This window comes from Mixophyes fleayi, chromosome 1 (assembly GCF_038048845.1).
Source record: "Mixophyes fleayi isolate aMixFle1 chromosome 1, aMixFle1.hap1, whole genome shotgun sequence".
NCBI lineage: Eukaryota > Metazoa > Chordata > Amphibia > Anura > Limnodynastidae > Mixophyes > Mixophyes fleayi.
This window is the reverse complement of record NC_134402.1, coordinates 455,830,858-455,846,506: the sequence shown is the minus strand read 5'-3', so window position 1 is coordinate 455,846,506 and position 15,649 is coordinate 455,830,858. Positions and strand designations below refer to the sequence as shown.

The 15,649-nt window shown below is 45.0% G+C and overlaps 1 protein-coding gene across 2 annotated transcripts in view; it reads left to right on the top strand.

Moving 5' to 3' along the window:
* Window positions 1-3,772: 3,772 nt before the first annotated feature.
* Window positions 3,773-15,649, top strand: part of IL11RA (interleukin 11 receptor subunit alpha) — a 93,306-nt gene continuing 81,429 nt past the window's right edge. Inside the window, exon 1 of one of the 2 annotated variants that reach the window (XM_075187069.1) lies at window positions 3,773-4,218. The gene's annotated coding sequence lies outside the window, so the exon portion shown is untranslated. The remainder of the gene's footprint in view (window positions 4,219-15,649) is intronic. The other variant, XM_075187052.1, reaches the window with a different exon arrangement.

The following is a 15,649-nucleotide window of genomic DNA, read 5'->3' as shown; positions in this document are numbered from 1 at the left end:
TGTTTGTACAGCTTTACTGTACACATGTTTCTTTTATGTTATGCAGTTATGCAAAGTAAAGCAAACTTCAAAATACAATTTTCTTTTGTCCATTTCTTTATTCAGAATCAATGAAAATGATTACAATACATGTAGGTGTATATTACAGTACTGTACTCACTTAGCGACCAATTCGCTTAACGACCTAGTCGTTGGAACGGAACTAGGTTGTTAAGTGAGGAATACCTGTAATAGTAAGACAGTGAATGTTGCTATACACAGGTCAGGTCAGGTATATGTAGTAGTGGACAGTGTGAAGTGTGTGTGTAACACTATAGTGCAGTGTAAGGTGTGTGTGTAACATAATAGTGCACATTGTGAGGTGTGTGTAACACTATAGCGTACAGTGTGAGGTGTGTGTTACACTATAGAGCACAGTGTGAGGTGTGTGTAACACTATAGAGCACAGTGTGAGGTGTGTGTAACACTATAGAGCACAGTGTGAGGTGTGTGTAACACTAAAGAGCACAGTGTGAGGTGTGTGTGTAAAACTATAGTCACAGTGTGAGGTGTATGTGTAACACCATAGAGCAGTGTGAGGTGTGTGTGTGTAACACTATAGAGCACAATGTGATGTGTGTGTGAAACACTATAGTGCACAGTGTGAGGTGTGTAACACTATAGAGCACAGTGTGAGGTGTGTGTAACACAATAGAGCACAGTGTGAGGTGTGTGTAACACTATAGAGCACAGTGTGAGGTGTGTGTGTAACACTATAGAGCACAATGTGATGTGTGTGTGAAACACTATAGAGCACAGTGTGAGGTGTGTGTAAAGCTGGGTACACACTATACTGTTTTCGTCCAATAATCGGCTCAAAAGCCGACATACGACCGCTCGTTCAAAAGTCGGGTCAGTGTGTGCAGTGACACGATGGTCGAAAGTCTGCCCAAATGGTTGATTGTCGCCTCATATGGTTGGTCGTACCGTTTAATATTTTCGTTCCAATTTCGTTTCCGCTGTGTAGTGTGTATAAACTTCACACCGATCCACAACAGTGAGTACGAAATTACAGTCATTGCTCACGACAACATGGCTGTAAAAAGTCGCTAAAGGGACATCCGCTCTTCCCTTTATCGTCCTAAACAACAAGGCTAGTGTGTATGCATTCCATGGACCGAGCGATCAGAACATCGATCGCATGTAAAATCACTCGGCATAAAAAGCTGTTCGAAATTTCTGTAGTGTGGACCCAGCTTAACACTATAGTGGACAGTGTGAGGTGTGTGTGTAACACTATAGAGCACAGTGTGAGATGTGTGTAACACTATAGAGCTCAGTGTGAGGTGTGTGTAACACTATAGAGCAGTGTGAGGTGTGTGTAACACTATAGAGCAGTGTGAGATGTGTGTGTAACACTATAGAGCACAGTGTGAGGTGTGTGTAACACTATAGAGTAGTGTGAGGTGTGTGTAACACTATAGAGCAGTGTGAGGTGTGTGTAACACTATAGAGCAGTGTGAGATGTGTGTGTAACACTATAGAGCACAGTGTGAGGTGTGTGTAACACTATAGAGTAGTGTGAGGTGTGTGTAACACTATAGAGCAGTGTGAGGTGTGTGTAACACTATAGAGCACAGTGTGAGGTGTGTGTAACACTATAGAGCAGTGTGAGATGTGTGTGTAACACTATAGAGCACAGTGTGAGATGTGTGTAACACTATAGAGCTCAGTGTGAGGTGTGTGTAACACTATAGAGCAGTGTGAGGTGTGTGTAACACTATAGAGCAGTGTGAGATGTGTGTGTAACACTATAGAGCACAGTGTGAGGTGTGTGTAACACAATAGAGCAGTGTGAGGTGTGTGTAACACTATAGAGCACAGTGTTAGGTGTGTGTAACACTATAGAGCACAGTGTGAGGTGTGTGTAACACAATAGAGCACAGTGTGAGGTGTGTGTAACACTATAGAGCACAGTGTGAGGTGTGTGTGTAACACTATAGAGCACAATGTGATGTGTGTGTGAAACACTATAGAGCACAGTGTGAGGTGTGTGTAAAGCTGGGTACACACTATACTGTTTTCGTCCAATAATCGGCTCAACAGCCGACATACGACCGCTCGTTCAAAAGTCGGGTCAGTGTGTGCAGTGACACGATGGTCGAAAGTCTGCCCAAATGGTTGATTGTCGCCTCATATGGTTGGTCGTACCGTTTAATATTTTCGTTCCAATTTCGTTTCCGCTGTGTAGTGTGTATAAACTTCACACCGATCCACAACAGTGAGTACGAAATTACAGTCATTGCTCACGACAACATGGCTGTAAAAAGTCGCTAAAGGGACATCCGCTCTTCCCTTTATCGTCCTAAACAACAAGGCTAGTGTGTATGCATTCCATGGACCGAGCGATCAGAACATCGATCGCATGTAAAATCACTCGGCATAAAAAGCTGTTCGAAATTTCTGTAGTGTGGACCCAGCTTAACACTATAGTGGACAGTGTGAGGTGTGTGTGTAACACTATAGAGCACAGTGTGAGATGTGTGTAACACTATAGAGCTCAGTGTGAGGTGTGTGTAACACTATAGAGCAGTGTGAGGTGTGTGTAACACTATAGAGCAGTGTGAGATGTGTGTGTAACACTATAGAGCACAGTGTGAGGTGTGTGTAACACTATAGAGTAGTGTGAGGTGTGTGTAACACTATAGAGCAGTGTGAGGTGTGTGTAACACTATAGAGCAGTGTGAGATGTGTGTGTAACACTATAGAGCACAGTGTGAGGTGTGTGTAACACTATAGAGCACAGTGTGAGATGTGTGTGTAACACTATAGAGCAGTGTGAGGTGTGTGTAACACTATAGAGCAGTGTGAGGTGTGTGTAACACTATAGAGCAGTGTGAGGTGTGTGTAACACTATAGAGCAGTGTGAGGTGTGTGTAACACTATAGTGTAATATATCTAGGGGAGGAATGTCTATGAGTCACACAGGGGAAGGGTCAGCTCGGTGTTAGCAGCCCCCCAGTCCCGTCCTCCTCTCCCAGGCTCAGCCCCTGTATCCCCCGGACAGGAAGGAGCCCCCCCAGCTGTACAGACAGAGTCTCCAATGACCGGACCGTGCTGAACTCATCCCCCGGCCCCGGAGACACTGCGACCCCCGGGGAGGAGAGAGAGACCCCCGGGCAGGAAAGAGACCCCCGAGAAGGAGACAGAGACCCCCGGGGAGGAGACAGAGACCCCCGGACAGGAGAGAGAGACCCCCGGGCAGGAGAGAGAGACCCCCGGACAGGAGAGAGAGACCCCCAGGCAGGAGAGAGACCCCCGGGCAGGAGAGAGAGACCCCCGGACAGGAGAGAGAGACCCCCAGGCAGGAGAGAGACCCCCGGGCAGGAGACAGAGACCCCCCGGGGAGGAGAGAGAGACCCCCCGGCAGGAGAGAGAGACCCCCGGGCAGGAGAGAGAGACCCCCGGACAGGAGAGAGAGACCCCCAGGCAGGAGAGAGACCCCCGGGCAGGAGACAGAGACCCCCCGGGCAGGAGAGAGAGACCCCCCGGCAGGAGAGAGAGACCCCCAGGCAGGAGAGAGACCCCCGGGCAGGAGACAGAGACCCCCCGGGCAGGAGAGAGAGACCCCCCGGCAGGAGAGAGACCCCCGGGCAGGAGACAGAGACCCCCGGACAGGAGAGAGAGACCCCCAGGCAGGAGAGAGACCCCCGGGCAGGAGAGAGAGACCCCCGGCAGGAGACAGAGACCCCCGGACAGGAGAGAGAGACCCCCCGGACAGGAGAGAGAGACCCCCAGGCAGGAGAGAGACCCCCGGGCAGGAGAGAGAGACCCCCGGACAGGAGACAGAGACCCCCGGGCAGGAGAGAGACCCCCGGGCAGGAGACAGAGACCCCCGGACAGGAGAGAGACCCCCGGGCAGGAGAGAGAGACCCCCGGGCAGTAGACAGAGACCCCCGGACAGGAGAGAGAGACCCCCGGGCAGTAGACAGAGACCCCCGGACAGGAGAGAGAGACCCCGGGCAGGAGACAGAGACCCCCGGACAGGAGAGAGACCCCGGGCAGGAGACAGAGACCCCCGGACAGGACACTGGTAGAGGCACAGACCCCCGGCCCGGGACGGGACTGACGCCTCCAGCCAGGGATAGACACAGAGACCCCCGGGCAGGAGATCACCCTGTGAGAGACCCCAGAGACATCATGGATCTTATGGCCGGATAATAGCTGGAGCGGTGTAAGGTGAGTATTACAGTACAGTACATTATATACAGGTATAGGTGTATGTATATATATATATATATATATATGTTATATATGAGTGTATGTATGTTATATATGTGTATATGTTATATATGTATGTAGATGTTATATATATGTTATACATGTATACTTTAGACTTGTGTAAGGTAATGCTGCTGGTTTGTTATTGTGTGTGACCTACCTGGTGTATGGGGTGTACTGCATCATACCTGTACCATGTGCTGTCCTCATTACATGTATGTTCTGTACATGAGATCTATAATCTGTATGCTTGGGATTCTCTGCCTGAAATATATCACAATACTTTAGATTGCATTTATAAATTAGAAGTCTTTTGCAATACTACCCCTGGAATTTCCATAGTCATAAAAGTGTTCATCAGTTGTCAGTGCTTCGTTTATGAGATCACGGCTTATGTATGACACCAATACTGTATGTATATACGTGTGTGCGTGTATATATATTTATATATATACTCTACTCAATAATATATGTACAGACAGTTCTGATGACATTGCTTATCGCATGTGAGTTCTGATGTCAGCTTTTCAGTTCATTAGGAGAACATGTGTAATACATGGGATAATGCACACTCTACTCTAAGTTATAATGGATAATATAAGTCACCCCAGACGTCTGTGGCCTACAGTCTTGTGTTACTGTGTGGTCACATGACTTCCTGGTGACTTCACATATACATATACATTTTAGTAGGGTGTGCGTTATCCCATATAAGTATATGTGTAGGGTGTGCGTTATCCCATATAAGTATATGTGTAGGGTGTGCGTTATCCCATATAAGTATATGTGTAGGGTGTGCGTTATTCCATATAAGTATATGTGTAGGGTGTGCGTTACCCCATATAAGTATATGTGTAGGGTGTGCGTTATCCCATGTAAGTATATGTGCAGGGTGTGCGTTATCCCATGTAAGTATATGTGTAGGGTGTGCGTTATCCCAGATAAGTATATGTGTAGGGTGTGCGTTATCCCATATAAGTATATGTGTAGGGTGTGCGTTATCCCATATAAGTATATGTGTAGGGTGTGCGTTATCCCATATAAGTATATGTGTAGGGTGTGCGTTATCCCATATAAGTATATGTGTACGATGTGCGGTATCCCATATAAGTATATGTGTAGGGTGTGCGTTATCCCATATAAGTATATGTGTAGGGTATGCGCTATCCCATATAAGTATATGTGTAGGGTGTGCGTTATCCCATATAAGTATATGTGCAGGGTGTGCGTTATCCCATGTAAGTATATGTGCAGGGTGTGCGTTATCCCATATAAGTATATGTGTAGGGTGTGCGTTATCCCATATAAGTTTATGTGTAGGGTGTGCGTTATCCCATATAAGTATATGTGTAGGGTGTGCGTTATCCCATATAAGTATATGTGTAGGGTGTGCGTTATCCCATATAAGTATATGTGTAGGGTGTGCGTTATCCAATATAAGTATATGTGTAGGGTGTGCGTTATCCCATATAAGTATATGTGTACGATGTGCGGTATCCCATATAAGTATATGTGTAGGGTGTGCGTTATCCCATATAAGTATATGTGTAGGGTATGCGCTATCCCATATTAGTATATGTGCAGGGTGTGTGTTATCCCATATAAGTATATGTGTAGGGTGTGCGTTATCCCATATAAGTATATGTGTAGGGTGTGCGTTACCTCATATAAGTATATGTGTAGGGTGTGCGTTATCCCATGTAAGTATATGTGTAGGGTGTGCGTTATCCCATATAAGTATATGTGTAGGGTGTGCGTTATCCCATATAAGTATATGTGTAGGGTGTGCGTTATCCCATATAAGTATATGTGCAGGGTGTGCGTTATCCCATGTAAGTATATGTGCAGGGTGTGCGTTATCCCATATAAGTATATGTGTAGGGTGTGCGTTATCCCATATAAGTTTATGTGTAGGGTGTGCGTTATCCCATATAAGTATATGTGTAGGGTGTGCGTTATCCCATATAAGTATATGTGTAGGGTGTGCGTTATCCCATATAAGTATATTTGTAGGGTGTGCGTTATCCCATATAAGTATATGTGTAGGGTGTGTGTTATCCCATATAAGTATATGTGTAGGGTGTGCGTTGTCCCATATTAGTATATGTGTAGGGTGTGCGTTGTCCCATATTAGTATATGTGTAGGGTGTGCGTTATCCCATATAAGTATATGTGTAGGGTGTGTGTTATCCCATATAAGTATATGTGTAGGGTGTGCGTTATCCCATGTAAGTATATGTGTAGGGTGTGCGTTATCCCATGTAAGTATATGTGTAGGGTGTGCGTTATCCCATGTAAGTATATGTGTAGGGTGTGCGTTATCCCATGTAAGTATATGTGTAGGGTGTGCGTTATCCCATATAAGTATATGTGTAGGGTGTGTGTTATCCCATATTAGTATATGTGTAGGGTGTGCGTTATCCCATATAAGTATATGTGTAGGGTGTGCGTTATCCCATGTAAGTATATGTGTAGGGTGTGCGTTATCCCATATAAGTATATGTGTAGGGTGTGCGTTATCCCATATTAGTATATGTGTAGGGTGTGCGTTATCCCATATAAGTATATGTGTAGGGTGTGCGTTATCCCATATAAGTATATGTGTAGGGTGTGTGTTATCCCATGTAAGTATATTTGTAGGGTGTGTGTTATCCCATGTAAGTATATGTGTAGGGTGTGCGTTGTCCCATATTAGTATATGTGTAGGGTGTGCGTTGTCCCATATTAGTATATGTGTAGGGTGTGCGTTATCCCATATAAGTATATGTGTAGGGTGTGTGTTATCCCATATAAGTATATGTGTAGGGTGTGCGTTATCCCATGTAAGTATATGTGTAGGGTGTGCGTTATCCCATGTAAGTATATGTGTAGGGTGTGCGTTATTCCTTGTAAGTATATGTGTAGGGTGTGTGTTATCCCATATAAGTATATGTGTAGGGTGTGCGTTATCCCATGTAAGTATATGTGTAGGGTGTGCGTTATCCCATGTAAGTATATGTGTAGGCTGTGCGTTATCCCATGTAAGTATATGTGTAGGGTGTGCGTTATCCCATGTAAGTATATGTGTAGGGTGTGCGTTATCCCATGTAAGTATATGTGTAGGGTGTGCGTTATCCCATGTAAGTATTTGTGTAGGGTGTGCGTTATCCCATATAAGTATATGTGTAGGGTGTGCGTTATTCCATATAAGTATATGTGTAGGGTGTGCGTTATCCCATGTAAGTATATGTGCAGGGTGTGCGTTATCCCATGTAAGTATATGTGTAGGGTGTGCGTTATCCCAGATAAGTATATGTGTACGATGTGCGGTATCCCATATAAGTATATGTGTAGGGTGTGCGTTATCCCATATAAGTATATGTGTAGGGTGTGCGTTATCCCATGTAAGTATATGTGTAGGGTGTGCGTTATCCCATATAAGTATATGTGTAGGGTGTGCGTTATCCCATATAAGTATATGTGTACGATGTGCGGTATCCCATATAAGTATATGTGTAGGGTGTGCGTTATCCCATATAAGTATATGTGTAGGGTGTGCGTTATCCCATGTAAGTATATGTGTAGGGTGTGTGTTATCCCATATAAGTATATGTGTAGGGTGTGTGTTATCCCATATAAGTATATGTGTAGGGTGTGTGTTATCCCATATAAGTATATGTGTAGGGTGTGCGTTATCCCATATAAGTATATGTGTACGATGTGCGGTATCCCATATAAGTATATGTGTAGGGTGTGCGTTATCCCATATAAGTATATGTGTAGGGTGTGCGTTATCCCATGTAAGTATATGTGTAGGGTGTGCGTTATCCCATATAAGTATATGTGTAGGGTGTGCGTTATCCCATATAAGTATATGTGTAGGGTGTGCGTTATCCCATATAAGTATATGTGTACGATGTGCGGTATCCCATATAAGTATATGTGTAGGGTGTGCGTTATCCCATATAAGTATATGTGTAGGGTGTGCGTTATCCCATGTAAGTATATGTGTAGGGTGTGTGTTATCACATATAAGTATATGTGTAGGGTGTGTGTTATCCCATATAAGTATATGTGTAGGGTGTGCGTTGTCCCATATTAGTATATGTGTAGGGTGTGCGTTGTCCCATATTAGTATATGTGTAGGGTGTGCGTTATCCCATATAAGTATACGTGTAGGGTGTGTGTTACCCCATATAAGTATATGTGTAGGGTGTGCGTTGTCCCATATTAGTATATGTGTAGGGTGTGCGGTATCCCATGTAAGTATATGTGTAGGGCACCCACTCAGCCTTATCAAACAGATCCATTGTCTGTGCAGCTGTGAGTACCATTTGCTTTATAAAGAACTGTTTCTTGTTATACAGTTTTATCTGGACTTTCATGATTTCGAAATTACAAATATGGGGAAAAATAGGAGACTGCCTTGAGAAAACGGGGGCATTCAATTGCTGCACCTACACTCAGTGGACCTAAATCCTTACGGCATGCAAAAAAAATGGATTTTGCTTTTTTTTTGTTAAAACATGTAATTCGGACATAGCACAACCAAATTCAACAAGGGGATCTAAAGAAACCTCACGTTGAATGCGGGTCTAGGTGCGCTCTGCTCTGACAGACACAACACACTGTGGGAATCGTCCAATACATATGTGGAATTTAACGTCCCAGGGGAACGCACAGAAAAATAAAAATTCAGTTATTGTCACCCGTTAATAATAGTCGTTTTTTTCTTTATTCCCTTCAATACATTTACAAGGATTTTATTCATGTCTTCTGTACATAAAATATATTTGTTGCTACTTTTTGCAAACTCATCTTTTACCTTCCGTACACAGCCGTCATCACTAGTAGTCAGCACCTGTAGCTGGTGCAGGTGATACTACAGAATATCTCGTATCTTAGAGAAAATTAAAGCTTGAATCAGACACTGCTGTGTGCGCTATAGCTTGGCGCGCCCTGACTGCGCATTGACTTCGTGCATACACCCTGTCCCCTTCCAATTCCACCCCAAAAATCGTCGCATGTAGTAAGTGCCCTTTGCGCTTGAAGATGAATCGGATGTTCTAACGTTTTCTAGTTCATTACTGAGCACGTGCAGAACAATGTAACACAAAATACTTCACGTATCGGCATTTAGGTTCCTTAATGAATCAGACCCAGCATGTGTGATATTGAGAATGTGTTTTTGTGTTTTGGAACTGAGCCTCATGGTCAGGGATAATCGCTTCCAACGACAAGTAAATACATTTTACTACAAACTATAAAAATCAGGGACAGTTTGAGACTCTCCAAAAAGCTTTTTCTTGTTACCTAATAAACAATGAGGTCATCTAGAACGTGATGTCACCTGGCACCTTCCTGCGTCCGTTTCCGCGTCCGCCTGGACGTTTGTCCTGCAGGAGAATATGGCATCTGGCCTGGCACAGACACAGGCCAAGGCTTAGAGTCAGAGAACCTCTTAATTATATGTAAATACTGAGAAATCGCTGCATTATACAAGATAGAATTATATCTTCTGGTGAAGACTGAAAGGTTCATGAGTGCTTCCAGTTTATATATGTAAAATGTTAACGTGACAGTGAAGATTACTCTGAGTGCAGAAGTGTAATCCAGAATATATGTTATATGTAATATCCTCGTGCCTCTCAAGGTCAGTTTCATTGTAGATCTCCGCATCGCTTCTCTCCTATTTATTATTAGGTAGTGATAGGATTAGTTTTATATGTTTGCTTATCACAGAGATAGAAAACTTCCTATCACTGCACCATTACACTGTGAGCGGGACATCTGAGTGGCGCTCTCCGTTGGTCCTCACTTGTAGCAGTAGAAGTCTTTCTGCTTCTCCAGTCAGTCTTGGATCTAACTGGGCATGTGTTACACACCTTGCCGGCTCGCCTATGCGCACTGGAACTGGAAACCTGGACTTGGACATCCATTTTCGCTTAAAAAAAATTAAAATACATTTTTTAAAAAAATACGGAGAAAAAAATGTGATGGAATCGGAGGATTCTGACGCTTCCAGTACCATCGCTGTCCTAAGATGGAGATAGCGATGAGACAGAGATGGTTCTTATAATTCTCCTTTTGCTAAGCAGATGAAACATCTGTTCACCGAAGAGACTGCAATGCTGTCACAGGCGATACTCGGTGATAAATAGGGAGAAGCCGTAACTCCAGCGAAAACTCTTTTTTTGTCTGAGAAAGGTCTTTTCTTGCTATCGTTAATATCTCTGTATGTGAAACTGCTTTAGTGTTTCAGTAGCGTTACAGTGTTTGTTAATAGGTCTGCAGTTTGGGTCTACAAGGGATCCACGTCCTAGGGGGGATATTCACGTTGTATCTGTTGACTGCAAAATGGACATAACAAAGGGTACTTACAAGGTTTGTATGTCTGTCCTTATACAGAACTGTGCACATCTCCAGACACGTCCGCCCTCCACATTAGCAGCTTATGCTTCAGGCTTGCAACAAGTCATCATCATCACCGTCTCGTAGCAGGTGTACATGCGGACATGCCTTTACAGTACAGTACTTGGTCTGCGTTAGAAGACCCCTCCCCATCTCTCCAGGTGCCAGTTGCAAGTGTCAGGCGTGGGGCTGGTTTTCTGGGCATGTCGGGTGAATTTTTTGCGTATTTTACGCATCAGAAACTGGCGCACGCCCATCGCACCATCAGCCCCTTAATGTCTATTTACGCTGAGCCGTATTCCCTGCTGCCCCCCCCAGACTGTGGAAACCAGTCTGTAACAGACGTGGCGTTATCTCATTGTGTTCCACGCTTGGTGTTTCACGTTTATAATAGCATTAGACGGATATAGGAAAGTATTAGTGCCTGGCCGGCACACGGCTCTGACAAGCCCCAGTCTATTTGCAGGGTCTCTTTGGGGACCGGTAAAATGTGTGAAGTTTCCATAGTAAATAGCGAGTTTCCCTGAATGGCTGGAAGCAGCCGATATATAAAGTTACACTGATCTCACAGGTCTGTGGACTGTGCAGGTCTCTTCTATGGTTTATGTCGTGCGCCCTATAAGTGGATGACCCGGGGGCCAAGTGGGCACAAGTGGGGGAGGGGGGGCTGGATGATAAAGATTCTGCTGTGTGATTCTTATATTTACAAGGAACAGTCTTGTAATTAATAGGAATTAGTAGAACAATACTAGCGTCACAGCAGACGCTGCAGAGCTGGACGTAATCCAGACACTGCGGTCTGTAGCCTCTGATGTAACGAGACGCTGGGTATTATCACACGTAGTCTGTATATATCGCCTTGTTCATATATCGCCTCGTTCATCTTCCCCAGCTCCCCCGATACCATCTTACCCTGCAGCCTCTACAATACGGGCTCTGTCCCCTCTACCATAGCCTCTGGACACGGGTGTTCCGGCTTTCTGGCACACACATGTGCAACAGAACTGGAGGTTCTCACTTGTGCTTCCAATTCCACTTATAAAAATAATAATAATAATAATATTAATAATAATAATAATAATAATAATAATAATAATAATAATAAAATAATGTTAAACTAAATAAATAAAAAAAAACACTTAGTTTGCAGGTGTTCCGAATAGAAAAAAAGGCTTTATTTAAATTAAGCATTGTTTTTCTTCTTCTAATATCCTCTGCTGTTACCATCTTGAGATACCGCTGCGAAAATGGGGAAGCCTTCACCGGAGAGACCCGGTGAATATCCTAATTTGCCACCCTTGGTAGGCCGGTGTGAAGGGTAATGAGCATACGTGACCCGGCTATCCGGCTCATACATGCTCCATTAGAATGAAAGGCCGGAGTCGTTAGTTAGTTAGTTAGTTAGTTGGTTAATTAACACTAGGTGAATAAATAAATATTTATAAAAAATATAGATAAAAATATGTAAAAAAATATTGACCATTGGAAAAAAATATTAAAAACCCCACAAGAAACATTTTCCTAATATTTTCTTCTGATATCTCCATCCTGAGATGACGGTAAGAGAACGAGGATTGTGGAGGTACACGGGCAGCCATGATGGGGCAGCCATCGCTGCTGTTGCGGGCAGTGACCTCTATCTGTTTGGGTCTTTTTGCCCTATAATGAACAGGCCCCTAAGTGCAGTACAGATATTATACTGTCACCAGTTCCATGGAGCATTCTGTATATGTGTCCTGTTAGGTCACCTCTGTCCCCTGGACACCTTGTTGTCGCCCCCCCACACTCTCGCTCTATATATGTGTCTTGTTAGTTCACCTCTGTCCCCTGGACACCTGGTTGTCAGCCCCCCCCACACTCTGGCTCTATATATGTGTCTTGTTAGTTCACCTCTATCCCCTGGACACCATGTTGTCGGCCCCCCACACTCTTGCTCTATATATGTGTCCTGTTAGGTCACCTCTGTCCCTGGACACCTTGTTGTCGGCCCCCACACTCTGGCTCTATATATGTGTCCTGTTAGGTCACCTCTGTCCCCTGGACACCATGTTGTCGGCCCCCCACACTCTGGCTCTATATATATGTCCTGTTAGGTCACCTCTGTCCTCTGGACACCATGTTGTCGGCCCCCCACACTCTGGCTCTATATATGTGTCTTGTTAGGTCACCTCTGTCCCCTGGACACCTTGTTGTCGCCCCCCCACACTCTCGCTCTATATATGTGTCTTGTTAGTTCACCTCTGTCCCCTGGACACCTGGTTGTCGGCCCCCACACTCTCGCTCTATATATATGTCCTGTTAGGTCACCTCTGTCCCTGGACACCATGTTGTCGGCCCCCCACACTCTGGCTCTATATATGTGTCCTGTTAGGTCACCTCTGTCCCCTGGACACCTTGTTGTCGCCCCCCCACACTCTCGCTCTATATATATGTCCTGTTAGGTCACCTCTGTCCCCTGGACACCTTGTTGTCGGCCCCCACACTCTGGCTCTATATATGTGTCCTGTTAGGTCACCTCTGTCCTCTGGACACCTTGTTGTCAGCCCCCCCACACTCTGGCTCTATATATGTGTCCTGTTAGTTCACCTCTATCCCCTGGACACCATGTTGTCGGCCCCCCACACTCTTGCTCTATATATGTGTCCTGTTAGGTCACCTCTGTCCCCTGGACACCATGTTGTCGGCCCCCCACACTCTTGCTCTATATATGTGTCCTGTTAGGTCACCTCTGTCCCCTGGACACCTTGTTGTCAGCCCCCCCACACTCTGGCTCTATATATGTGTCTTGTTAGTTCACCTCTGTCCCCTGGACACCTGGTTGTCGGCCCCCCACACTCTGGCTCTATATATGTGTCCTGTTAGGTCACCTCTGTCCCCTGGACACCTGGTTGTCGGCCCCCACACTCTCGCTCTATATATGTGTCCTGTTAGGTCTCCTCTGTCCCTGGACACCTTGTTGTCGGCCCCCACACTCTGGCTCTATATATGTGTCTTGTTAGTTCACCTCTGTCCCCTGGACACCTGGTTGTCGGCCCCCCACACTCTGGCTCTATATATGTGTCCTGTTAGGTCACCTCTGTCCCCTGGACACCTGGTTGTCGGCCCCCACACTCTCGCTCTATATATGTGTCCTGTTAGGTCTCCTCTGTCCCTGGACACCTGGTTGTCGGCCCCCCACACTCTGGCTCTATATATGTGTCCTGTTAGGTCACCTCTGTCCCCTGGACACCTGGTTGTCGGCCCCCACACTCTCGCTCTATATATGTGTCCTGTTAGGTCTCCTCTGTCCCTGGACACCTTGTTGTCGCCCCCCACACTCTGGCTCTATATATGTGTCCTGTTAGGTCTCCTCTGTCCCCTGGACACCTTGTTGTCAGCCCCCCCACACTCTGGATCTATATATGTGTCTTGTTAGTTCACCTCTGTCCCCTGGACACCTTGTTGTCGGCCCCCCACACTCTGGCTCTATATATGTGTCCTGTTAGGTCTCCTCTGTCCCTGGACACCTTGTTGTCGGCCCCCACACTCTGGCTCTATATATGTGTCCTGTTAGGTCACCTCTGTCCCCTGGACACCTTGTTGTCAGCCCCCCCACACTCTGGCTCTATATATGTGTCTTGTTAGTTCACCTCTGTCCCCTGGACACCTTGTTGTCGGCCCCCCCACACTCTGGCTCTATATATGTGTCTTGTTAGTTCACCTCTGTCCCCTGGACACCTTGTTGTCGGCCCCCCACACTCTGGCTCTATATATGTGTCCTGTTAGGTCACCTCTGTCCCCTGGACACCATGTTGTCGGCCCCCCACACTCTTGCTCTATATAAACAATATAATACAGAACACTTGTAGTAAGCAGTTATATCAAATTCTGTCCCAAGGCCAATATGTTTTAATGTATTTTAGTCAGAGAATTGCCCTAAAAAGCCTCTATCTTGTTTTATGTTCTTATGGAAGGGAAGTCATGATCTTTGCCAATGTTAATTTTAGACTAAAATGTTATCTGAAGTTGCGTTATCTGGCTGAGGACTGGAGTTTTGGCTTTGTGCCTTTTTGGACAATCGTAATTTCTTTTTTTTTGTGTTTTTGCTGAATTTCCGCCTCCATTTTTAATTGACCTTCACCGACTTCCCGTCTCTCTAAGTAGAAATAGATCAATTTCCCGGCACAACAAACCTCTCAATATATCATTACTAATCACGGGAACAGAGCTGACAGACTGTAACATTACAGTAACATGTTATTACCGTGACTTATAGGTAGGGAAGACGATCGATCAGTCATCACTGTCCAGCTCATTGACTCACACCCACGGTTATAATACGTGTAGCGTTCAATGGTGGAAAACATGGCATGCAAGACTCTCAGACTGACGGCACAGTATGACTCCTGCTTTGGTGATGCTTAATGTGTTTCAGTGGTATGTTAGGTGATGTAATGTTATATTATGAGATGCTACTTAATATTACTTGATGCAATATGAGTCAATATGGTATAATATGATATAATGTGATATACAATGTAATATATAATGTGACATCATTCGACTTGAGATGATCTGCGCTCTAACAGGAGCTTAATCCATTAATAACTGGTCATATTGGACACTGGTCAGAAAGATATCACCATGTAAACGCTGATTACCTGCGTAGATTGAAGTTACCCATCTGGAGTTGTCATTAGAATCAACTGTGAGCGGCACATTGGGTGCAATTGGTGAACCCATAATATCACCCCCAAATCCTGACTGTCATGTTTTCCCTTATTTACCTGGAATTAACAATCCTTGTGCCCGGGCTTCCTTCACCACATAGGCCAACTAGAAACACTTCTTTTATTTTATTTATTTTTTGCTACTTGAATTTTGCAAAAAAAATAACGCAGGAGGGGTCTTGGATAATGGGGCCTGAACATGTGGGGTGCACAGATTTTAGGGTGTCCTCACGTTCAATGCTTGGGGCAGCCACAACTGTAGGTAATGCCCCGCAGATGCTCCTAGTGGT